We start from the raw sequence: 1555 nt of genomic DNA on the forward strand, positions 1-1555 counted from the left end.
AGAGATCTGTTTATATTTATTGATACAGTGAAGTTCTGATTTTTTTCTGGTTAAATCCATATAACTTTTCCCTTATTGTTTTAATCTTTGGTTTTATGCTTATTAAGTTTTCCCTTGCCCTCAAGATTACATAAATATCCACTGAAATATGCTTCTAATGTTTTTATAGTTTCATTTTGTTTGAATCTTTAATGTATCTAAAACAAGAAACACAAATTTAATATTATGTAATTTCAAGGGTTTGCCTATTTGCCCAAACCGTTTATGGAAAAAATTCATTGACATGTAGATTTTCTATTCTTTTCTATTCCACTTTTGCATCAGATATTCAATGTTTAAAAGATTTTAGCTTTCATATCTCATAATACCATTTCCTCACCCACTTGTTTTCCTTTTCAAATATTTCTTGCTAGAAAATGGACATTTTTTACAATATAATGTCTTTCTACTCAGGGACATGTCACATCTCTCCATTGACTAAATAATTTATATTTCTCAGGTAAGAGTTGTAGTCTCCTGTCCTGTGTGCGTTTTCTTGTTTAGTTTTTTCCTAGGATTCCTAATTTCTCATTGAATTGTGAATGGAATCTTTTTTCCAATATATTTTGTTACAGTTATTTTGGAAAGCTTGGCAAGCCACAAGGTTTTGTATATTTATTTTGTAACTGGCCACTGAACTGAATTCTCTTTTCAGTGGAAGAGCTTTTTTCCCTTGTGGCTTCCTTTGGACGTTTTGCCTCTGCCCTCTTCTGAGGGAGTAGCCCAGGAAATCAAGGCTGACTCGGTGGCTGTGGGGGATGGTTGGCCCTCCGCTCCAGCGTGGGGAACAAGCACTTTACCCTCAGGAGCTTCCAGGGGTCCATCTCCAAGCAAAATATTTTTCTCATGAAGGAGTTTCTTTTACGTCAGTTGATATTTTGGTCAGGAATTACAGAATGTACTTCGCAACAAATTCAAAATAACCTGCTTTTTAAAACCTGGCCTTTTCCAACAAGATCAACAACAAATGTGTTACTTTTCTCACACCTTGGACATGTAGGAAAATGTGTGCTCAGGGAGCTGGCTGGGTGCCTGCCTGGGGAAGGTGCCAGGCTGGATGAATGCTCCAGGGCAGGGGCTTGGCTTATTCTTGTTTGCCTGACTCTGAATAGCTGCTAAGAGTCCCTCCAAATCCCACAGGGCACCGGGTCCTCAGAGAGCAGGCCAGGGAGCTGGCAGCCTTCTCCCATTCCGCCAGGGCAGGCCTCTGCAGTACAGAGACTCCTGGGTTTACTGACAGAGTGCACCACTATGTTTTGTTTCCAGCATCTCCCATCCACCTGGACACTAAGAGGAAGTGCCACTTTCACCTTTTTAAGAAGAGGAACTGGGGCTCTATATGTGTAAAGTAATTTTCTCTAGACCTATACACATTCAGGAAAAGAACCTGGATTTGAGCCCAGTTTAAACCGGCAAATCTCAAATGTTTGGTCTCAGAATCCTTTTATACTCTTACTAATTAATTAAAAATTATTTGGGACTTTGATGTGCTTTTGATAAAAGGTGAGTTATACCT

Source organism: Pteropus vampyrus, unplaced genomic scaffold (genome assembly GCF_000151845.1).
Source record: "Pteropus vampyrus isolate Shadow unplaced genomic scaffold, Pvam_2.0 Scaffold285, whole genome shotgun sequence".
NCBI lineage: Eukaryota > Metazoa > Chordata > Mammalia > Chiroptera > Pteropodidae > Pteropus > Pteropus vampyrus.